This window comes from Hakea prostrata, chromosome 3 (assembly GCF_041222555.1).
Source record: "Hakea prostrata isolate BN-2017 chromosome 3, UWA_Hpros_2, whole genome shotgun sequence".
NCBI lineage: Eukaryota > Viridiplantae > Streptophyta > Magnoliopsida > Proteales > Proteaceae > Hakea > Hakea prostrata.
The window spans coordinates 69,963,286-69,988,291 of NC_142602.1; the positions used below are offsets into that span (position 1 = coordinate 69,963,286).

General features: G+C 39.8%; 1 non-coding gene and 1 pseudogene across 2 annotated transcripts; one reads left to right on the top strand and one right to left on the bottom strand.

Moving 5' to 3' along the window:
• Positions 1 to 9,452: 9,452 nt before the first annotated feature.
• LOC149022917 (small nucleolar RNA R71) lies at positions 9,453 to 9,559 on the bottom strand. The gene has a single exon (XR_016172644.1). It is a non-coding gene; the product is annotated as a small nucleolar RNA R71 (small nucleolar RNA).
• A 10,226-nt stretch (positions 9,560 to 19,785) lies between these two features.
• On the top strand, positions 19,786 to 21,790 carry LOC149022918 (protein SULFUR DEFICIENCY-INDUCED 1-like; annotated as a pseudogene). The gene is made up of 4 exons (XR_016172043.1): positions 19,786 to 19,975; positions 20,315 to 20,527; positions 20,685 to 20,840; positions 21,269 to 21,790. The product of XR_016172043.1 is annotated as a protein SULFUR DEFICIENCY-INDUCED 1-like (transcript).
• Positions 21,791 to 25,006: the final 3,216 nt, after the last annotated feature.

The following is a 25,006-nucleotide window of genomic DNA, read 5'->3' on the forward strand; positions in this document are numbered from 1 at the left end:
AGAAAGTCAACTGAACTATGAGTTTTCTATCCTATAGATAACCATCTTCAAAATAGTGGACTTCATCAATCCAACATAGATGTTCCAACTCTACGTTACGTCTAATTGTAGTACGCAACTTGATCGCTCGAGGGATCATCAATGTGATCTTCATAGTTGCCAGTACTTTGCGTGAAGTACGCTTCATTAGCTTGCGCTTCATTGTACTATCTTTCATAGTAGCCAATACCTGTAGAATAATCTAACAAAAAGATTGTACATAAAGGAGTGAGTTCGAATGAACTCAGCAAGGTAAGTTAACTCATAACAACATAAATAACATGCAGCAGAACATAACAAGATGCAATGCAGTATGAAATAGATAATGTATGTATGCATCTAAACCCTATGTATGCTAGTCTCTATTGGCAGACATGCTTTTAGTCATAGCACCATACTTCTTTGCGAAGGTCTCAATCACTCGGCTCCGGTTGGTAATGGGTCCGTCATCCCTCTCGGACAATCCATGGCTGGGCTTAAGTCACCGCTCTCTCACATCACCATTGGTCTAAGTACTGGCGCATGTCAAGGTTAAGCCTAGCCCAATGCAAGTCATCTACTCAGTTACATCAACTCAACTCCAGATACGTCCATTCCTCCCCTCTCGGGATCCTTTCTGGTATCCTTCACATTAAAGTCAACGTATTCCCTCTCGGACTACAGACTCATCAACCCTATAGGTCATCCACATATAGTGGGAAGCTCTCATGTCCTCTCACGGGTTGGTTACCGATCTTGAGCGCCCATGAGCCCAAGTCTATCCATATGCAACCCTACCCATAAATGGCTCCCACAATGTGATTCCTATCCTCTCACGGATATAACTCACCGGTCTCGAGTGCCCATGAATCCCCATTGCTGCCATGGGTCGTTTGGTCTCAATACCCTTCCGAATCGGGTCTGATATAACTGGGACATCCTAGCCAAACACTGCTAGACAGCCCTAGGTATGACAACCAATGATTCGAGAAAGCGTCGATGAGCATCTTCGTAGAACATTCCATACTATTCCCTCTGATGTCCAAGGACAGAAGTGTCAAAAGGACACCTCTCAATCCCAAACCATACCTAATCAAACACATTCTTAGATCAGTCATGACATACAAAATCAACAACTCATCATACAAGAGAATGTAAAAGCATAATCAAATCATTAAACCATATGCAGTAATAAGCATTTCATATAATCTTGAATAATGAAAAAGAAGACATAAGTGAAGTGGTACTGTACTTACAGTAGTACATCAGAAGTATAAAATACAAGAGCAAGTAAATAAACTCAGAGTTTCTTATAGTAGAAACCAAAGAGTACGCAATCTATGTTATTATGAAATAACTGTCCTTACCTTGATTATCGTCGAAGATAATCCAAAGATCAAAGAGAGAGGCTCCAAACTTAGCAAGTAAACCCCTAACAATCATAGATATAACATTAGGAAAGATGCCTGAAAGATCAGAGAGCAAACAAGTCAAACTGAGTGAAAAACAAAGCTACTGTCTTCATTGGTCGATTGATTGGTCTACTGACCCAATCGACCAACAGAGTCAGTACGAAGCAAAAACAAGAATTTTGATCCAAAACTCAATCTACAGGGTTCGGAACTTCACGAAACTTGGAGAAAACTATATGATAGTATTCTAACACTAAGGGAGTAAAGATCGGGCACTAATAATGATTAAAATCATTACCTTTAATTTAAAATCATGGTTTCCCCAATTGGGTGAAAAACCCTAGAATTCAATGAAAAATACACTATGGAAATCACAGCAAAGACAAGGGATGATTTAGATCACATCCAAGAAAAAGGTAATCAGAATCAATTACAAGTACGTCAAGAAAATTAGATTCAAATGGTTACGAAATCAGATCCATAAGAAGAACTAGGGTTTCAAACGGATCTTACAAGAATTAGGGTTGAGATCTCTATGCTGATCATAAACCCTAGAGAAAAGAATGAGATCATGGAAGAGATGGTTGCAAGAATGCAACGTCTTCTTCCCACTCTTAATCAAGAACAAGATCGAAGAAAGAATAAATTACAATACATAAGAGATACTAACATTAGACCGACAGATCGGAGATGAGAGACTTTAGATCTTGCAGATGAATCTTCGAAATCACCAAAGAGAGTTTCAAAGGAGTCTTCCCACGTTCTCAAAGTGTTCTGGAGGCAGAGGACACGAAGTGTGTTTAAATAGAGAGTGAAAAACCCTAAAATTGGAGTTTCTTGGATTTAACACACCATTGGTCGATTGATTGGTCTACTGACCCAGTCGACCAATTAGGTCAGCAAAGTTCAAACAAGGAATTGAAGGATCAAATGGACACTAAACCTCAAGGGATTTTGCACACACATCAAATGACATACCTAGTGTGTAGAAATGCCTTCAAACCAAGTCAGATAATACTCCAAGTCCTTCAACTAATCTCATCTTCAGTCAGGTGCAGCTTTCTTTCTATATTTACACAGACTTCCAAGATTGGAACACCATCAGAGTCAAACACCATGTCTTCTACTGAGATGGCCCAAAGCTGGCTTCTTCCTTTACTCCAGGTCTTCGTACCTAAAAACAACCGGGTTTTCGGGTAAGGGTTAGGGCTAGAATAGGGCTGGATTTCATAGGTATAGCCTCCCATTCTGAATGGTATATCTTGCTGCTCTTGCTGCCCGAACCCTAATGGACCCAACTTCTTTTGGATCCTCAGGGAGTTTATTATCTTGAATGTACTCCATGATCAGGTCCATCCAACATCTTTTACTTTCTATATAGGATACCTCATTCGTTTGAGCAAAGGGGGCGCCTCTACATAGTTCCGCCCTTGCCATTTATAATTTTTCATTTTAATAAAAATAAATTTAATTTAAATACTAAGATTAAAAAGAATTAAAAAAAAAGCGTATAATTAATTTTTAGTTAAAATAGAATCCTCACGCAGTTTTAGTGCATTGAAGGAAACAATGACCATTCAGATACTTACATGACATATGAAGAAAAAAGGTATCTGTTTAAATTGCAAATTTGATTATTTTCCTAATTAAGAGTTCAAAAGATTCTTGTTATGATTTTGGGAAGATTTCCCTCCTCCCCCCACCCCCAAGAAGAAAAAAATTATTCATATACTTGAAGAGAAAAGATAGTATTGAATTAGTCTCTTGGACACAATAATGAGATTGCGTAGATCTTATCCTCTATAGATCTGACTAATTGCGGGAGCCTTGTCAACAATCTTAATTTACTAAGTAAACATATGTTACTGCATTTTCCACAAAAAAAAATAAAAAATAAAAAGAAAAATAAAATACGCTAGGTGCCTATTTCTCTTCATAGGAATATCTGATGCAAACATTGTCATCCGTTCCCCACATCAATAAATTGCAGAACTTTAAAGGTGACCCCATAAAAGATAACTTCTGTTGGTGCAAGGAATATGATCTTAGCTCCATGGTTCGCTCTCGATCTAGCCTTCGCTCCTGAGACCGAAACAAAGTTAGAGTGGGCCGCCTCTGAGGATGGGAAGCCACCTTCGATGATCAAGTTAGTCTAGGCCAACAAATGATAAACTCCGCTGAGGAAAGGAGTCCCGAAGAGATGATGAAGATCATCCTCTTGAAGGGTTTGAAAGCTAATGAATGTAATGGCTGGAGTGTGTAGAGCTTACACCGTTCCATGTGGTGAGGGATTATATAAGTGAACCATACCTAAAAAGATATCACGCTTCTTAGCTTTTGGATGTCGATTGGCGAGATGGAGGGCGGAGACGACTCCTGCCATTCCTGGAATCACGGCGCAGTCCAGACGATACTTTCAGCCACCATGAGCGTCCCATCCAGGTGCCTTATCCCTGGTCTTAACATGTCGGAACTTTCTGAGGTAGACAGGGATCCTGTCGTCCCAAGGCTCAAGGAGATCTCCAACCACACAATGTCTCTGAGGCAGCCAATTCTTCTCATGGAAAATGGGTCCTAGTATGCTGACTCGTGCCATCTAGATTGTCACAAGGCTTGCTGGAGATGATGGGATGTCTCGGATATTCGAGGCCTCCTCCATACAAAGGAACCTTGTGCCCGAAGACGAAACTGAAGGAAGCCCAGGCCCACTGAACACTCTGGATCTCTCTCAGATACCAATTTCTTGGGCCCAGTGGGATATGGTAATAAAATTAGCCCCCTTATCTTTATGGCGATCCTTTTGACATGGAGATTATCCCTTCCCGCATTAACACATTTCAAAATCCAGAAGGGTCTTCTCGGGAGAATGGAATGGTTTCCCATTAAGTGGCTGATTTTCTCAACAAGTCTCGAGACACAATCAAATCACCAAAATTAATACTAATCAAGGATCACCGGTTGTGCCAACCACCCACATCCTTAGTGATGGCAAGTGCGCCTTCCCAAGGTTCCCGTTAGATCGCCAGGTGTATGCTTGCCAAGAGTGAAGCGTCGCCATGATGGGAAGTAATGATCTGAAAATTCCCCGTTGTGCTCACTTCCAAAAAGGCGCTTCTTATAAATTGGGTTTTTTGCACCCCTTTTCTGCCACTGTTCATACTGCAACTTTTTGTTCTTTTCTAAGCCCTGGCGAACAAGATTGAGCGTATCTACTGATCGTTGGAGAGATCCATAACCCTTTTTGTGGACGAAATGGGGAAGAAAAGTGCGAGGAAAACCAGGACCTTTTCTGGTGTTGCCGATCCCTCCAGCCCTTTATCAGAGAAGGAAGCGGAAGTGGAAGACGCTGCTCTAGAATTCAGTGGGTCTTCTTCTGTGGTCCGGCCAACCTTGCAACAGGATCCTCCCCTTGATTGACCTAGTATGGCCAATACAACCTACTTGAAGCTTCTTTCTCATGTAGGGAAACGTAACCCGAACCCAGGATTCGTGACCCTAGACTACCCCAGTCTCCTTCATCCGTCGCATTTGACGTTGATGAAGGCTGTCTTTAGGATCCTTGATGACTTTCGGGTTAGGCTCCCATGACCCTGCGAAAGGGCAAATCTTTTGGCAGTGGGTGAAGTACCCTTGTACTTTGACTCTCTTATAGGCGGCCTAAGGCTTCCCTTATGCCCCTTTGTCAAACAGACCTTAGAGTATTACGGGCTCCATCCTGGCATGCTGGCCCCAAATGGGTGGAGGTACCTCATTGGCTTTATGGGATGCTGCCACCGCTTTGGTGCTGTTTGTAGTTTGAACTTGTTCAGGAGTCTTACCTCCATCAGGGCAGTTGGCTGAAGTGGCTGGTACAGCTTTACTATGCAAGGTACAATTACTTACAAATTGATGGTCCTGGATGAGGGAACCCTGCCTCAAACCCATAAGAGATGGAAAGAAAGATACATAGCATGTAGGATCCCCGCAGGATATATCTCCTGTGCCTGGCCATCTATCTCCCCACAAGCCATTCAGAAGTTAAACGAGAAACCCCTTTTAGGAGATACAGAAAATCATTTTGTCGATAACTTTCTAAAAGGAGAGGGGGTCCATTCACATTCGTGAGATGGAATACGAAGCTTCCCTTCTTCTATGGGGGTGATGACTAGTGAGCCCCCTAATCTTTTTTTTTTTTTTTTTTTTTTTACTAAGACCTAGATTCCGTCTCCACTTTCTGAAAAGTCTTGTTTCTCACAGTTCCTTCTATGCAGATTGATAGGGAGGCTCTTCTCCAGAGGTACAACCTTGCTTAGGCGGCGCCTAATCGGATCATGAGGAAGTCCAAGATCTTCAGAATGACTCCTCAGCCCCCACAAATGTGCTTCCGCAACCGGTAGCAAGGATTCCGGTTGATTCAGAGCTAAAAACGTTGGAAGAAGCCCTCGAAGGAGTGAAAAAGGAGACAGGCCTCCCGGCCACATGGGAGGAAGTTGACCCGTTGACTGTCTCAGGTGAAGACCAGGCGTCCCCGACTTCCTCCAAACAGAGAACCGGTAAAGGAAAAGATCGAAAGCGATCACTGTCTCCTCCCAAGACAAGAGGCAAGGAGAAGAAAGTGAAAATTAGTTTTTTCAGAAAGGGCACGTCAAGTGACCCGGCAAAAACTCCCAAGAAAGCCTCGCCTAGGAAAGCAAGCCAGAAAAAGATCTTCTTGGGTCCTTCCTCTAGGACCCGTAAAGATTTTTTGAGACACAAGTCTCCCATGTCCCATCCTTCTGTTCCCCCAGTTTTTGAAGAAATTTTTTATGCCACCCCTGAAGCGGAAAAAACAAATGCCCCTGATTCTTTTGATGAAGCAATTCCAGAAGCTCCTGGAGCCAGTGCACCTTGGCCTCCCTCCCAAATGCCGAGATCAGCTACAGTACCCTAGAGCATTTCAAGCTCTCAGTCCGCTGGTAAGGCTCAGATCTTTGAGGACCGAGGTGAGCCGCAAAGGACAATCTGGATCCCTGACTAGAACATTTCTGCAGAAAGAGGCCTTTCTGGTTAGATGGTCAAGACTAAAGAATGGTTGAAGCACGGTGTAGCTTTCGAAGATAAAGCAGCTGCCGACAAGCTTCCCTTAAACCTCCTGTCTACCCGTTTAGCTGAGTGAGGCACTTCCCTTTACTATCCATATTCTCTTCTCCCTTTATACATATTTACTTCCTTTTTTTAGGAGTGTTTATGAAAGCGCCTTCCTGACCGAGGACTTGCTCCGTTGAAGCAAACTTTTGTCTTCTGAGGTGTCAATCTGATCAAAGAATTTTGCTGAATTGCAACGTCAAAAGGCTACTCTGTAGTCTGAGAACAAGGCCATCATGGAGGAGAGGGATGCACTGCAAAAGGAACTAAACGAAGCCAAAGAGCGTATCCAATAGCTAATCCTCAACAGTGCTCAATGTTTGAGACAGAGATGAGGCGGTGAAAGAGAAAGGAACAACCGACAAGTTGAACCAAAAGCTAGTCGAAGACAAGCTCTCTGTTGATTCGGCCAGATTTAAGCTTCAATTGCGAACTTAAGAACTAGAAGGCCTTCTGACCTCACCCCATAAAGAGATAAGATCTATAGAGGCTCGGCTTTCCAAAACTCAGGAGCAAAGCCAGGTTTTTTAAGCTGAGATCAGGAGGTTGTCAGGTAGATTGATAGACGGGGGAAAGGATGTTGTGGCGACCTTTAAGAGCTCGAAGGAGTATAAGAAAGAATTGGTCGATGCCACGGTTCCTGGCTTTGAACACGGCCTTGACTAGCCTTTCAAATTGATGGTGAGTAGGCTCCCAGAAGACTCGCTGAAGAAGGTCTGCAAAGGCTCCCTCTTTAACTCAGACACATGCAAGCGTCTGCAAATTCCAGTGTTCAGCTGGATGAAATCTTCCTTAGAAGACACTGCATAGCCCCAAGCGAGCTCTTCAACTCCTACTTCTGAAATCAGAATGCCAGTCCCTCTCCAGCAAGTGAATCTAGACAGATCTGTGATAGTGACAGTCCCAGAAGACGACTGATCAGATGTTGATTAAGAATTCCTCTTTTTTCTTTTTTGTCAAGAACTTGTCTTTGATAAGCATGCATTTACCATTATTTCTTTGATTTAATTCCCCATACTTATTTAATTAAAGAGAGCTAATCGAGTATTTTTGTGTATTTTTCAGGAATAAGGTGATTTTGGTTATTATAGATAATATGGAGTAAAGTTGGCAAATATTTTAGATATTGGTGGATTTTAAATCATGGCATTCAATCTTGCTGCCCAAGAAATCATGAAAAGTGAGATCTTAGCCAAATTAGAAACAGGTGGAGGTCTAAGGAACAAAATTGGTAATAGATCTGAAAATCGGGTAAACTGACATACCTTCAGTATTTTGGGCATGTCTCTCTCGTATGAGCTTGGATTTCGGTGATTCAAGATGCTATGACACAATATTGAAAATATCTACAACTTTCCAGTTTTGAGTTTTTCCAAAATCTGAAAGAATAAAGGTCGAATCGACAGGTAAAGAAAAGGGATTCATTGTGTGCAGGAGATATAAAAGAGAAGCCAGTCGTAGAGAAGGAAAGAAGACGGCGAACGCGGCTCTCATCTCTCTCATTGCTGAAGAAGAAGACCACATCTCTCTCTCTCTCTCCCTATGTTTCATCTTTATTTTTCTTCTGAACTTTGTAATAATGAGTAGCTAGTTCCTTTTCTTTGGGATGTAGATGAACCATGCTTATTTCATTAATTTGATTGTTCTATCTCTTCTAGTTGATTGTGTTTGAATCTTGCCAAAGATGTTCTATAGCTCAGCAAACTAAGCATGCCAAGCTTCCGCGAAGGACGATAGACTTGCGAAGATATGGCATATCTAGGAAGATCATCCCTAATTTGCTTTGAAGTATAGAGTTATATCGGTTAAGGAAAAGCATTGGGGATTTGAAATCCCAAAGATCTTCACATATTCATAGTTAACGTTTTTGCATCAATTAGTAGATTTAGTTTAAATTAGTTTTGTTGAATTCAATCTTAGTAACTTAGCCTTTTAGTTCCCCATATTTCGAATCCGTACTTTCTGCTTGCTAGATTAGTATAGGATTTTATTTTTGATTGGTTAGTAACATGATCAAATTTTGGCACCGTTATCGGGGATCGAAAGCACGGTTGCTAGGATTGATTTTTGTCAATTAGACATAATTTTTAGAGTAATTTTAGTATTTTTTTATTTTTTTTATTTTTCTTTGCTTATTTAACTAATCTCTTTTTCTTTTATTTTGTAGGTAACTGCAAGAGAGCAATTGGATAATTAGTTTAGGTTGTTATCTTTTCTTTCTTGGATATAATTGTATTTAGGACTTTTCAATTGTAATATTTGCATTAGATTGGGTTGTTTAGGTTAATTTTTAAAAATCTCCATCCCTCAAATCCTACATGTGTAACTTTTGTTCGGAAGATCATGTGGATTGCGCTTCAGGTACGTCCTAAACTCTCCCTTTTGCTAAAGTTATTTTCTTTGAATTTTACTTATTTTGCTTCTTCTTTTTTTTCTTCTTTTGTGTGTATGCATGGTCGTTAGTCCCTAAACCCTGAGTTGACTCCACTTGACTTCGAGTTAGAAGAGACTTTGGCCAACCTTAGCAGGCAAAGAACCATGGCAAACTATGTGCCTCCAATGAGGCCCTTGAGTGAGCATTTCATTCCTACGATATATACTCCGGTTTCTTGTATTAAATTGCCTGACATAGAGGCGGCTCAATATGAGATCAAATCTAGTGTGAATCAAATGCTACCATCTTTTTATGGACTTGCCAATGAAGAGCCTTATAAGCACTTAGATGAGTTTTTAGAGGTGTCCTCCACGGTTAAAATTCAAAACCTCTCAGTTGATGCTTTAACGTTACTTCTTTTCCCATTCTCCCTTAAAGATAAATATAAGCATTGGCTTCATTTTTTGGACAATGTTAAAATTTCTACTTGGACAGAAATGCAACAGCAGTTCCTTAAAAAGTTCTTCCCCATTAGTCGTACCAATACAATTAGGAGAGCGATAACAAGTTTCTCCCAACTAGAAGGAGAACAATCTCATGAGGCCTGGGAAAGACTAAAAGAATTACTTAGAAGGTGCCCCCACCATGCTATTCCTAAATGACAATTGGTTCAATGCTTTTATAATGGCCTTAGAGACCGACATAGGCAAATGATTGATTCTGCTTGTGGTGGGACTTTCATGCACAAGAATGAGAATGAGGCATGGGAACTTTTTGAGACCCTTAGTGAAAACTCCCAACACCATGCTTCAGCAACTAGGACTGAGATTCCATCCATTGGGCAACCAAAGAGGAGTGGTGTCTATGAGATCAATCCTACCATTGAGATGAGCACTAAAGTTGACTTGCTATCAACGAAATTGGACCATCTCTTGTCATTAAGACAACAAACCCCATCTCCACTTCCTACAAGTTTCTCTCCACCTAATCATGGTGTTGTAGGAAGTGGAGATGGGGTTTGTTGTCCTAATGAAAAGAGATGGTCCAATTTCTTTGGCCCAAGGAGTCTCTAAATTGAGCAATGATCCATATTCCAATATCTACAACCTAGGATGGCGAAACCACCTCAATTTTTCATGGCAAATCTCAATGCCCAATCCCTCTAATCAAATACCTTATAGGCCACCTCCATTTAATATGCACCAAAATGCCTATAGGAATGAGCAACCATCATCTCCACAACCCTCACATAATTCATCATTTGAGGATAAGGTATTAAAAGCACTTAGTGGATTAGAGAAAAACACTCAATTGTTGCATTCCCATTCTCAGTCCATTAACAAATTGGAAACCCAGCTTGGTCAACTAACCGATGCCATCAATAGGAGGGAGGTTGGTCAGTTACCTAGTCAACCAATAGGTAACCCTAATCATCAAATTGGGTCTAGGAAAGAACAAGTCCAAGCAGTCTCTATTGTGACACGTAGTGGGAAGGAATATTATGCACCTTTGCCTACTCCCAAGCCATTGCCCATTGATCTTGAGAGTCGAGAGGAGGTTGATTTGACCCATGAGACTGGCGATGATGCACACAAGCCTAGTCAAGAAACACCACCTGTGAGTATTCCCCATCAATTTCTTCGTAAGGGGTTGCACATTCTGATTGTAGAGGGTCCTACTCTAAATCCTAAATCTTACACTCCCAAAGCCCCCTTCCTTGAAGCTCTTGAGTTCTCAATTCCAGATTCTAGAAAGAATGCTAAGATGCAAGAGATGATGGATTTATTCCAACAAGTTCGTATCAATCTCCCACTATTAGATGCTATCAAGCAAGTCCCAGCTTATGCTAAGTTTTTAAAAGATTTTTGCACCCAAAAGCTTAAGTTGAAGACTCAAGCACCTAAAACTGTGCACCTAACTGAACAAGTCAGCTCAATAATTTCCAGCCAACTGCCCCCTAAACTTAAAGATCCAGGTACACCTTTACTTTCATGTGTCATTGGAGATTTATCTATAAGTAAATCATTGCTTGATTAGGGAGCCAGTGTGAATATTTTACCTAGTTCAGTTTATGATAGGTTTGGTCTAGGAGATTTGAAATCCACTGATGTGATTCTACAATTGGCAAACCACTCAATTAAACGACCCTGTGGGCTCCTTGAAAATGTTTTGGTAAAGGTTGAGGATCTATATTTTCTTGTTGATTTTTTGATCCTAGATATGGACAATACAAATAAGTTACTACCAGTCATTCTTGGACGGCCCTTTTTAGCTACTACGAATGCTTGCATCAATTGTAGATCAGGTGTCATGGACATATCATTTGGCAGTAAGAAACTTAGAGTCAACATCTTCAATGCATCATTAAGCCCAAATAGGGGTGAAGAGTGCTTTGCAATGAACTTTATTGATGAGGTAGTGGTTGATTATATTCCAAACATGCTTATTGATGATCCCCTATAACATTACTTTCCATTTGGGGAATCTAACATAAATATTGAGGAAGTCAACACATTGTTGGACTCTTCCACTTCTTTGGAGAAGTCATCATTCACATTTAGATTTGAGCCTCCACCTCCATTGGCTGCATCTCACTAAGTCTTGCTGAAGACTCTAAACTTAGCACTTTATGGGAGGCAACCCATTTGTTTAGATGTTATTTCTTGTTCTTTTTCTTCTCTTTTCTTTGTTTTTTGTTAGGTTTTATTGTTGCGTGCTCTATCATGATTTCAAACATCGGGTACACTCTTTCCTCTATTTGCTTCTATCATGTTTTTTTTTATATATCTTGCATGCACTGAGGTCATTGCATAATTTAAGTGTGGGGGGGGGGGGGTTGTCAACTCGAGTAAGACTTGTTGATAGTTGGTAGAGCATTGTCACAAAGATAAAAAGTGCCCAATTTTTTCTGGCTTTGGTAAGATAAATGTTTTAATTCTTTGCTTAGATACAAAATGAGAGTTTAAGTGTTTTAGAAATCCCATCTGATGTAATGAACACCCTCTTGAGAGAATAGTAATGGGTTTTACATTTTGAGACTGAGGTTGAATTGGAAAATAAGAACTCCAGGTAGTCCAAAAGGTTTGACCATCTAGTTGTCTTGTATTGCCTTGTGCTTATGGTGACAAGTTGAGACTGATTTTAGACTATTTAAATATGAAGTGAATAGAAGTATAATGTGAAGAAAAAAAATATGCTGAAGTTTAAAGGTTAGACCTCCTTCTTAGTAACCGGGTCTTGGTGTCACCAACATCGTGCCTCGCATCAAACAGTTAGGGTGTCTTTGGTCCAGTCTTGGCCTGTAGCCTAGTTGGCTTGAGTAAGTAACTTCGAGGGGTATTCTACACCTAGTCCCTTAAAGCCATCTAGCTTGAGAGCGGCTGACCCAACACTCGTTATATAGGCCATCTAGAAAGCTTAAGAGGCAAGACATTGCACGGACTAGAACTGTGACCATTAAAGAAAGAAGTGAATTAATGTTCTTATAAAGGTGAAATGTCTAAGAAGGTCAATATTGCTTAGATCATGAGTTCTTGGTATTATTTGGTACCTAGTTTAGTCTTATCTGAGGGTGAACTGGTAGACTGAAGATAAGAGGAGACTTCTCGATTGAATTGTTTGCCTAGAGCTAGACTCAAGAGAGGGTGTAAAGAGCATAAGTGTTGGGGTGCCTATATTCCCTTCAATCTTTAATGGAGTGTCTTTCTCTTGGAATCTGTCTTTTTACTCTTACTATTGCCAGAATAATTAGAAGAGCACTTAAGAATTTGTGTGTATATTTTCTGCAAACACTCACGAGACACAACTCGTCCACTAGGGTAACCTAGGGGTTTAAAGGCTTGTTGCACATGCTAAGTGCAACCGTGATTCCTATGAAAGTGAGTTAGGTTTTTCTTTCTTTTTTTTCCATATTACTTTTATTGTTTTGTTTTGCTCGAGGACTAGCAAACACTCAAGTGTGGGGGTATTTGATAAACATGCATTTACCATTATTTATTTGATTTAATTCCCCATACTTATTTAATTAAAGAGAGCTAATCGAGTATTTTTGTGTATTTTACAGGAATAAGGTGATTTTGGTTATTATAGATAATATGGAGTAAAGTTGGCAAATATTTTAGATATTGGTGGATTTTAAATCATGGCATTCAATCTTTCTGCCCAAGAAATCATGAAAAGTGAGATCTTAGCCAAATTAGAAACAGATGGAGGTCTAAGGAACAAAATTGGTAATAGATCTGAAAATCGGCTAAACTGACATACCTTCAGTATTTTGGGAAGGTCTCTCTCGTATGAGCTTGGATTTCAGTGATTCAAGATGCTATGACACGATATTGAAAATATCTACAACTTTCCAGTTTTGAGTTTTTCCAAAATCTGAAAGAATAAAGGTCAAATCGACAGGTAAAGAAAAGGGATTCATTGTGTGCGGGAGACATAAAAGAGAAGCCAGCCACAAAGAAGGAAAGAAGATGGCGAACGCGGCTCTCATCTCTCTCATTGCTGAAGAAGAAGACCACATCTCTCTCTCTCTCCTTATGTTTCATCTTTATTTTTCTTCTGAACTTTGTAATAATGAGTAGCTAGTGCCTTTTCTTTGGGATGTAGATAAACCATGCTTATTTCATTAATTTGATTGTTCTATCTCTTCTAGTTGATTGTGTTTGAGTCTGGCCAAAGATGTTCTATAGCTCAACAAACTAAGCATGCCAAGCTTCCGCGAAGGACGATAGTCTTGCGAAGATAGGGCATGTCTAAGAAGATCATCCCTAATTTGCTTTGAAGTATAGAGCTATATCGGTTAGGGAAAAGCATTGGGGATTTGAAATCCCAAAGATCTTCACATATTCATAGTTAACGTTTTTGCATTAATTAGTAGATTTAGTTTAAATTAGTTTTGTTGAATTCAATCTTAGTAACTTAGCCTTTTAGTTCCCCATAGTTCGACTCCGTACTTTCTGCTTGCTAGATAAGTATAGGATTTTATTTTTTATTGGTTAGCGACACGATCAGTCTTTGTGATGATGCTCCTCTTTTTTGGAGCCCCCTTTTTTGATTGAGCTTTTATCAATTTGTGGGTTTTCCACATTGTTTCTGAGATTCTCTATTTTACCACATCTATTTACTTAGAATCCTATAGCTAATTATTGAACCTCTGGTTGGAGCCTTATAAGACAATGTCTTGCCAATATTCAAAGTTGTCAGGCGTAAAATATTATGAAGCTTTGTATATAAAGTTTGTAGAGATTACCGATATTCTCCGGTAAGGCTGTAATAATCTTCCAAGGAAGTTACCAACGATTCCTTTTTTTAATGAAACCGCTAGAAATACCAAGGGGATCCTTTGCTGAGAAGCGGGGATCATCTGCAAAGCTAAGGAGCTTGCAAGAAAGACATATGTTGAGAAGCAGGGATTCGTTTGCGACCTTGCAGGAAAGACATCTGCTAAGAAGCAGGGATTCGTCTGTGAAGCTAAGGAGCTTGTAGGAAAGATATCTGCTGAGAAGCAGGGATCATCTACGAAGCTAAGGAGCTTGTAGGAAAGACATCTGTTGAGAAGCAGGGATTCGTTTGCAAAGCTAAGGAGCTTGCAGGAAAGACATCTGCTGAGAAGCACAGATTCGTCTGCGAAGCTAAGGAGCTTGCAGGAAAGACATCTGTTGAGAAGCAGGGATTCATCTACGAAGCTAAGGAGCTTGCTGGAAAGACATCTACTTGAAGCAGGGATTTGTCTACGAAGCTAAGGAGCTTGGAGGAAGTATCCATGAATCCTTCGCATGCGTCACGGGCGTCTAGTGATCTGCTTTTCTCCAGATAGACATCAAGGATCTCTTCGCAAACTAAATATAACCATGTGGAAGCTCATCATAGGATATTCTGAAAATTCTTCCTCCTGCAGATCCATTTCTGCCGAACCTTCGAGATCTCCTTGAGCTGGCAGTTGAGGCATGGATGAGGGTGTTGTTGGGGTTCTATAAGGCCGGATCCAGGAGGTTGCTAAGGACTTTCATCGCCTATGCGTGCGCCCGTATTCAGTGCTTTAAGCAGAGGCGCTTTCTATGAAACCCAGCCCTGACCCTAATCCGGAAACTTTGTTATTTGTAGGTCCAGTGACCCGAAGTAAGGCAAGAAGTCATCTTTGGGCCATTTCTGTTGAAGACTTGATGGCTGGATTGGAATCCATGAGTGTTGATGCCAGTGTCCCAATGGTGGAAACTACACCCGGATGAAGATTGGATTAGTTGATGGTCTTGGAGTGGTCTCTGTATTGATTTGAAGGCATTTCTAACTCCTAGGTATGTCACTCTAGAGGTGTGCAAAACCCCTTGATGTTTGGACTTGATCTGAGCCTTCAATTCCCTGTTTTGAAGTTGCTGTCTTGATTGGTCGACTCATTGGTCGATTGGACCAATCGACCAATCAATCGACCAATTGATTCTGTTTTTGAAATTTGAATCGTGTCTCTTCTATTTAAGTCTAATCTAGGGAATACTCCGCCTCCTCTGCCTCCTAAGCCTCTGGAACGAGTTAGAACCCTAATCTAACCCATTCCCTTGCATTCTTTGGTGATCTCTTGCAAAGACTTGAAGAATTCTTCATCTTCCTACGGCAAAGGTTTGATTTCACTCACTCTTTCTTCTACCTCTGATTTTCTTTCTTTAATTCTGTTCTTCGTTGAGATCAGGAAGAAGATGATGCACTCTTGCAACCATCTATTCCATGATCTCATCGTGATCTTTAAGATCCATGATCATCATCATGATCTTAACCTCAGCCAATGAAATCTTCGAAACCCTAACCCTAATCCTTTGAAACCCTAACCTGTGAGATAGTCTGGAGAGCTTTTGGTAACCTCCCTTGTGAAGGAAAATCTTCTTGAGTAATATTGTGTTAACCTAAACTTCATCATTGAATGACCCTTCTTGTTATTTTTGGCTAACAATTTATCTCCCTTCATCCAGATCTCACAATTATTTTCCGAGGGAACCAAAAAGGGTAAAACCCTAATTCTTGGGTAAGATCAAGAACCTCTAGTTTAATCATGGTAACCCAATCAATATGTTTCTTTACTATATCTGTAATCCTCATATCCTAATTCTTGAATCTTTGATTATAATATTTTTCTCTCATAATCTATGTTTAACCTAGTAGGTTAACCTTTGTGTTCCTAGGTTATAATTTGGGAACTTGATCTGATTTATGATTTGATATCCTCTATACCCTAGAATACTACCATGATAATTCCCCTCTGATTTGTACCCTTTTGAACCATCGAATTCGGGTTGGATTCTCCAAATTCGGATTCTTGCGAGCCACATGCTCGCATTGGTCAACTCATTGGTCGACTGGTCCAATGAGACCAATCAATCGACCAATGAGTACAGCAACCTCAATCTTGGTCTGTTTCGATTGATTTATGATCTTTTCCTTTATGCATCTTTCCTAACATGTTGTGTGCACTTGTTTAGGATTGTCTTCTCAGGTTTAGTCAATATCATACTTGATTCTTTAAGATCCCATCCAAGTTAGAAGGATAATTAATTCCTTAACCACATAGATTGCTTGTTCTCTGGTTTCTACTTTATGAAACTATGAGATTACCTACTGTTGTTGTATTTTAATTCTGATCTCCTACTGTGAGAACAGTAGCACTTGTTATATCATCTTTTTCATTATTCATGTTATATGAATTACTTATTACTGCTTAATCTAATGTTGCTTTTACATTCTCTTTTATATGATGAACTACTGGTTGTGTATGTCATGACTGATCTGAGAATGTGTTTGATTAAGTTTGGTTGGGGATTGGGAGGCGTCCTTTTGACACTTCTGTCCTTGGACATTATCGGAAATAGTATGGGATGTTTCCGGGGTTGCCCATCGACACTTTCCCGAATCAATGGTTGTCATACCTAGGGATGTCTAGCAGTGTTTGGCTAGGATGTACCCCTGTTATATCAGACCCGATTCGGAAGGGTATTGAGACCGAACGACCCATGGTAGCAATGGGGATTCACGGGCGCTCAAGACCGGTAACCAACCCGTGAGAGGACGGGAATCACATTGTGGGGGCCATTTATTGGAGGGTTGCATATGGCTAGACTTGGGCTCATGGGCGCTCAAGACCGGTGAAATGATCCGTGAGGGGACATGAGAGCTTCCCGTTTACCATATGTGGATAACCAATAGGGTTGATGAGTCCGTAGTCAGGGACTATTAGGGCTCTAGTGGAAAGGATACCGGAAAGGATCGTCAGGGACGAGGAATGGAAGTATCTGGACCTAAGTTGATGTAACTGAGTAGATGACTTGCATTGGGCTAGGCTTTTCCCTGACATGCGCCAGTACTTATGCCAAATGGTTGTGAGAGAGGGTGTTGACTTAACCCCTACCATGGTTTGTCCGAGAGGGATGCAGGACCCATTACCAACCGGCTGCCCAAGATACCTTAAATGGTTGAGGGAACCCAAGATATCTTATATGGTTGAGGGTGTGAGCGGACTTTCCCTAAGAAGTACGGTGCTATGACTTAAAGCATGTCTACCTTAGAGACCAGCATACATAGAGTTAGATGCATTCATACTTTATCTGTTTCATATTGCATTGCATCATGTTATGTTTTGCCACATGTTACCTATGATGTTATGGATTAACTACCTTACTGAGTTTCTTCGAAACTCATTCCTTTTTGTATATTCTTTGTTTAGATTATCCCTGCAGTACAGATTATTATGACCAGCAATACAGTGAAGCGCAAGCCGATGAAGCGTATTACACGCAAGGTGCTGGCGACGATCAAGATTACTCTCATGATCCCCCGGCGGATCAAGCTGCGTACTACTTTTGAAAACAGCTTAGAGTTAGAACAGATTCATTGGATTGACGAAGTCCATACTTATGAAGATGTTATCTATAAACTAGAAGACGCTTGATCTTAGTTTATTTCTTAGTACATTTGTTTCAGTTGTAATTCCTTTTGACTTTCATACTACGTTCCGCTATTTTGGTGAAGTGAGTTCTGCCTCACTTTACTCCTTTTTTATATCATTGGATATCTGGTATCTTTTCCGCACTCTGATTATACTGATTTTTCATTTTTGTTTTGAACCTTGTTGATAATATTAAACCTTGATTTATTTCCTGTTTATGATTATGTTATTGTATATGTGGGAGGATGATTTCCTCGATATTTGATCTTCGGGGCTGTGGATCACACTCTCGGGTCTGCCAGTTAGGGTACCAGCTAGGAGGATGTGACACTTTCCACCATCAACCCCCTTGAACTGGGTGACTAAAAGATCTTTCGTTAAAGATACGGAGGACTATCCTCGCTTCCGAACGGAAAAGATTGTCGTATGGAGTACCCATGGTTTATCGTCTAAAAGAAGATCACGAAGCAGCACCTCCGGATAGTCCCTCCTCTAAGATTGTCAAAGACTTGTTGCGGGAAGGCGACTTTAGAAGGTCGCTGCGTGTTACATGCATCTTGTTGACTAGACATGGTCGAGGATACCACCATGAAGGAGAGTGTCGTAAAGGAGCACATAGGGCTCCAGATCTAGCATTTGTTGTCTGGTTTGTCAACCACTGAGTTAGGCTTAGATCTGGAAATTAGGCATCCTTAAGGGCTCCCTACACTTTTGGCTCTTTTTCAAACAAAGGAAGAGCAACTGAACTTTTTGTTGACTTTTCCCACAGATGGCGGCAAATGTTGGTGCAAGGAATATGATCTTAGCTCCATGGTTCGCTCTCGATCCAGCCTTCGCTCTTGAGACCAAAACAAAATGAGAATGGGCCGCCTCTGAGGACGGGAAGCCACCTCCGATGATCAAGTTAGTCTAGGCCAGCAAATGATAAACTCCACTGAGGAGAGGAGTCCTGAAGAGATGATGAAGATCATCCTCTTGAAGGGTTCGAAAGCTAAAGAATGTAATGGCTAGTGTGTAGAGCTTACCCCATTCCCATGTGGTGAGGGATTATATAAGTGAACCATACCTAAAAAGATAACACGCTTCTTAGCCTTTGGATGTCGATTGGCGAGATGGAGGGCGGAGACGACTCCTGCCATTCCTGGAATCACAGCGCAGTCCAGATGATAGCTTCAGCCACCATGAGCGTCCCATCCAGGTGCCTTATCCCTGGTCTTAATATGTCAGAACTTTCTGAGGTAGACAGGGATCCTGTCGTCCCGAGGCTCAAGGAGATCTCCAACCACACAATATCTCTGAGGCAGCCGATTCTCTCATGGAGAATGGGTCCCAGTATGCTGACTCGTGTCATCTAGATTGTCACAAGGCTTGCTGGAGATGATGGGTTGTCTCGGATATTCGAGGCCTCCTCCATACAAAGGAACCCTGGGCCCAAAGACGAAACTGAAGGAAGCCCAGGCCCACTGAACACTCTGGATCCCTCTCAGGTACCAATTTCCTGGCCCAGTGGGATATGGTAATAACAACTTCCAACTTAAAATAAGCAAATAGACAAAGCAAAATGAAAATTAAAAAAATTAAAACAAAGTAATGTCTGGGGAATTAATAGTAGTATGAGGACATAGCTCATGTAAAAACAATAAAAATTTAGCGGTGAGGGATTACACTTCTATGTTGCCTTTGAACCCTGGTGCAATTTGCGATTGATGGTTAAGATCAGTCGTGGTAATAGCATATTACATCCAACGGTTAAGGTAGCACCAGAGAATTTGATGACACCATTATTTAAATATATATATATATATATATATAGGTAGCTGCAAAAACGCAGACAAAATGAGGTAAAAGAAGGTAGGGGGACGGGAATAAGTCCAGGTTCATTTCCCAGGAGTTTCTGTATATATCATCTATAGGATCTAAGCTTTTTCCATTCTCACATTTCTCTTTCTTCCTTACCTTTTCATGTAACTAAAGATTCGAGCTCTTTGATCACCTGGGAATCCCAAGTAAGAGGAGACATCATCAAGAATAATCGGGAAAGAAAATGCAAGGTGGAGAAGGGAATAGGAAGATGAACTCAAGGTTATCCTCAAGGTTCCTTCTGGAAATACTCCGTATGTTCGAGCAAAATATGCTCAGGTACCTTTTCTGTCCCTTTTTCTTCTCATCAATAAGAAAAGAACTTACTATTTTTTCTCCCTTTCTGCGTTTGATCTGGGCCTCTTTTCTTTTGGGAAAATCTGGATTCTGAAAATGGTTTTTATTTCTCTCTGCGAGAGAATACAGTTTTTCCTGTTTCGAAAACTTTCTTTAGTTGGGTTTCCATCGGAAGATTTAATTTTGGTAGTTTTCCGTTAGTTATTTGATAGCAAAATTTCATTTTATTGCACACTCGCCGTGTTTCAATCACACCTCTTTCTTTTTCGGTTGTTTGATCGTTGGTTTAATGGTTATGGTTTTGGGGTTGGGGATTTGTAGCTGGTCCAGAAGGACCCAGAAGCAGCAATAGTTTTGTTCTGGAAAGCAATTAACGCAGGAGATAGAGTTGATAGTGCACTCAAGGACATGGCTGTGGTGATGAAGCAGCAAGATAGAAGTGAAGAAGCCATTGAAGCCATTAAATCCTTCAGGCATCTTTGCTCCAAACAGGCCCAGGAGTCACTTGATAATGTTCTCATAGACTTATATAAGGTATTTATACTAATTTATACTACTTTTAAACCAATATCCCTCACAGTTCCAAGAGGTTTCTAATCAAAATTAATTTTCTGAATTTTATTAGTTAGTTAATTAAGCCAAATTAGCATGTTTCATCATCAGCTGACCTTGAAGGTATGTATAATAACAGAAATGTGGAAGAATAGATGAACAGATTGATTTGCTAAAGCAGAAGCTTAGGCTGATATACCAAGGAGAAGCTTTCAATGGCAAACCCACCAAGACAGCTCGCTCTCATGGCAGGAAATTCCAGGTTTCCATTCAGCAAGAGACTTCAAGGATACTTGTACGCAATATGATCAGCTCACCTCACCCAGACTGTATTTTAGTATCATTAATGATTAGAAATAATTCGTTATACACCTAATGATCTTAATGGTAACTTTGAAGATCGACCCACATCGATATGTTTATTTGATTAAATTCTATAAATATGTACCTTATGTTTATCTGAGGTCACTGAGAAATTTTAGACTTTTTGTTTCAGAAATTTAAGTGAAAGTTTTTGTAATACGGTTGGGGTGATTGGTTGAGAGGTTTCTATTTTTTTAGTTTTTCTTCTATGTAGTAGAAAGTTCATTTTTCTCGCCCATTGATGTAGCACACTGCATTAGCATGCGTACCAAGTTAAATTATTGTTAATTTTTTTTTCTACTATCATATTGTGATTTTTTGGTGTTCGTTCTAACAGTAGCTAACTGAACAAAATGGCAGGGAAATTTGGGGTGGGCTTATATGCAACAAACGAACTATATGGCTGCTGAAGCTGTACATAGAAAAGCACAGATGATAGAGCCAGATGCAAACAAAACTTGCAACTTAGGGTTGTGCCTAATTAAACAGGGAAGATATGATGAAGCCCAGTTAGTTCTTGAAGATGTCCAGCGATGTGGAGTCACCGGTTTAGAGGATTCAAAGTCAAGAAGCCGTGCAAATGAATTGTTGCATGAGTTGGAATCGCTTCAATCGACCGAGTTTTTATCAACTCAACTCGGTCAGAACTTGAAAGAAATCTTTACAGAAGGGATTGACCAGATTTTGTGTAAGTGGACTCCATTCAAATCCATGAGACTTCCCATCTTTGAAGAGATCTCTGAATTCATAGATCAAATACCTTGTTGACCCGTTGTATATGGCTTCCCTAGCAGGGAAGAAATTAAAGGCTAAAAAAGGTTACTTTGTATATAACAGTGAGGAGAATAATGGTGGCATGCATGTGTGTGCATGTAATGTATAAGTGGTTGGTGTCATCTCATAGATATTTTCTATTTTTGAGTCTTTTATCCAACCCAAAAGGTATTGAGCTATGCATGAATAGCATCATTGGGTTTGGAATTATAATTATTATCTTAAACAGAATCTTTTAGATAATTAAATCTTATAATTAAAAACAAATTATCTATTAATTAGATTTCAATCATTGATAATCCATTGATTGAAAATACGATCATATATAATTAAAACATCATTTTTATATCTTTTTAGTGGTCACGGGACTACTGTCCTTTTTCGGAAAAAAATCGTCTGTTGTACAAGGATCTAGCAGTGCAGTGCATAGGCAATATTGTGCCACGTAGTAGTTTAAAATCGAACGGTAGAAAATGGTTAGGTATTTTTTTAATTGTTTAATCTTTCCATTCGGGTTGAAGTTTCAACCGCCCCATTTTCCTCTTCCAACCCGTCGCTGCAAATTATGGCTTCTCAATTTTGCCGGATTCTGAAACCTATTTCTAGGACTGGAGGAAGAGTTTTTGTCGCTTCCGTAGTTGAAAGAGGTTCATCTGATTGGGTTTGGATTTCTCCACTTTCGATGGCATTCGACCTAGTGATTTCAATCCTTTTGAGCGGATGGAGCGTTTAATGAGGCAGAGTCGACGGAAAACTCAGAGCCTCCAGCATAGGTTTAATTTAGGTTGAAAACTCGTGTTCTCCCTTTAGCAAATTATAAAAGCACATCTTTATAGAACGCTTCAAAGTTTAGGTAATGGTTTTTAAAGGGACGTCATTCCATATTGATTTTATCAAGCATTCATCTCTCTTAACAAAACCCCTTCTTCTTCTTCTTTTTTTTTTTTTTTTTTTTTTTTTTTTTCAATTTATTATGATCAATTCAATTTCTCGTCACCTCCTCCATCCATCCGATCTCAAACAGATTTATCTTCTCAAACAGCCAGAAAAACCCTTCTCTGCAACTTCAATAAATTACTCACTTGGACCTGATCGCCACCTTTGCCGCCCCTGAGGATTCAGATTTTCCCATATTTGGGTGGCGGAAGGATGAAGAGCAAAAGATTAAGGCTTGGTTTTAGATTTGGGATCTAGATGGTAAACAGCAGGTAACCCATGGAAGGAAATGACGCCTTCCGCTTCATCTCGAAGGATCTCTAACATGAAACAGGGCCGGTGAGATCTCAACCTGAAAACGAATGCAACAAAAAACACCCAAACATTATTAACCATTGGATTTTAAAATGCTACGTGGCACAATATGGCTTATGCACTGCAGTGCACTGCAAGATCCTTGTACAGCAGACGATTTTTTCCCGTCCTTTTTCTACTTGGAAATTACGCCATTTGGAAATCGGTCCAAAACTCATAAACTAGTTCTGTTTCCTCATTTAGGAATCAATCATGCATGTTAACATGTTCAATTCCCAAAAGATTTAATCCATAAGAACATCATCCAAACTGAGTAGTGTTTCTTCTGCATCAGACAGAACCCATCTCGTACGAGACAGCAAGACGGCACTCCTTCTAGACAAAAAAGAGAACCATTTTCTTTTTAAAAAACGGAACCCAAAAATACCCACAAGGACAGGATTCAAGGTTTCATAATTCCAAATCATAAAATTTCACAAAAAATCCAAGAAACATAATAATAAAAAAAAAAAAAAAAACTTTCATGGATTAACAAATCATGCATCCAATCTCACATCCCAACCCAGCACACTGCCCACTTTGACAGTCCCATATTTTTCCCCCTTTTTATTTATTATATATATATATATATACCAAGGGGGTTGGGCAGGTGGCTTCACGCACCCACCTACACAACCGGCAAGTCTTTGGAATCAGAGATTTGCCAAAACATTTTTTTTTTCTTTTTTTTTTTTTTTTTTTGTGGTGAAAAACCTTTCTGCACACACGGGGAGATGAGCGCGCTGCGTGCTGGCGCAACCATCTGCGCGCGCAGGGCGCTGCGGACACTGCGCGCGGGCCGCTGCACGCTGGCATAGCCGTCTGCGTGCGCAGGGCACCCACACAGCTTCAAAAATCTTTTTTTTTTTTCCATTCATCTTCTCACCTCTCTTGCCTTCTCTCAACAAAAACTATATCATTATGATCATTTTATTATTTTTTTTATCGTAAAAATCAAATCAAATTAACAGTTGATCTAGGGTTTAATCTGGGGTTTCATTTAAACTCTGGATTTCCCATTGGATCCAATCCAAAATGAAATCAACATAACACTCATCTAACGCACAATAGAAATCAAGAATTTATAACCTCTATAATTATTATAGAAAATAGCTCTGATACTAATTGTTGGATTCACCAGGATCTATGTTGTTCATATAATAATTAAATCATAGTTATAAATATAATTACGGAAGCGTATAAATAAATACATGTAGTGTGTTCTTATTAAAGATCCTCCTTTTGCTCTCCTTGAATCTTTCGTAGCCTTTCACTCTTTGGAATCATTCGTTTGAGTGTATGTGGAAACAATTCAAATCCAAATGTATCGCGTGACGGCTATAGGGACCCAATAAGTTATTTATAATATAAAACTCTAACCTTTAACCACTCTCACAATAGTAAATGTTAGTAATACCCTTGAATGAATATGACCCAGATAAAGGGACTAGGGTTAGTTAAGCCCACAGAACCCAACAGTCGGCACAGGCAATGTATTTCCATCACACATCTCACAAATCGAGTCATCTAAATTGCCTACCAGAATATGTTAAAATAGGAAAGAGTTGAATGGATTGCTTTTAAGCAAGTTCACCTTTTATAGTTTTTCTTCAGTTTTGTAAAAAATAAAACTAATTTAAATATTGATTTTTAAGTTACAATAAAATTCTCATATGATTTTATTGCGTTGAAGAAAAAAAAAATACCCTTTCAGACACTTAGTAACGTAAGAAGAAAAAATATATCTCCTGAATATGTAATTAGGTTTACCCTTTCAAATTTGATTATTGACTTTACTAAGAGTTCAAAAGGTTCATCTATAACTTTTCATATTACATGGAGAAATAATGATGTCATTTTAATGATTTTGAGAAGATTTTTTAGTTTTTTGTGTGAGTTTTTTTTTTTTGGGGGGGGGGGGGGTGTGGTTGATTGAAAGGAGAATAATTGATTCTTCATATACTTGTGAAGAAAAGATCCAATGTTGAATTGGTCTCTTAAACAAATAATAAGATTGTGTGGATCATATACAAT